Genomic DNA, 314 nt, shown 5'->3' with positions numbered 1-314 from the left:
ATCACTAATCTTAGTTTTTTCCCTTCATTTCTTATCTTTTTGCAAAATGAGATGACACAGATATGTGGTGTTAAACTCTGTTCCATGGAGTGTAATCAGCTCACATGTTCTCTTAAATATGTGAACAGACTAATTTATTTTTTCTACTTTCCTTCCTTTCTTTCTTCCTTCACCAATCCATTACTCTTTTCTACTCTTAATCTGTGTTGCTGTTATCTATAATAACAGCCAAGCTAAATGTTTGTATAAACTTTAATTATACAATATAATTTAAATGGCCAAAGACATATTAGGCCTTAAAGTACAGATTGAAT

Source organism: Scomber scombrus, chromosome 17, assembly GCF_963691925.1.
Source record: "Scomber scombrus chromosome 17, fScoSco1.1, whole genome shotgun sequence".
NCBI lineage: Eukaryota > Metazoa > Chordata > Actinopteri > Scombriformes > Scombridae > Scomber > Scomber scombrus.
This window is presented reverse-complemented; position numbering follows the sequence as displayed.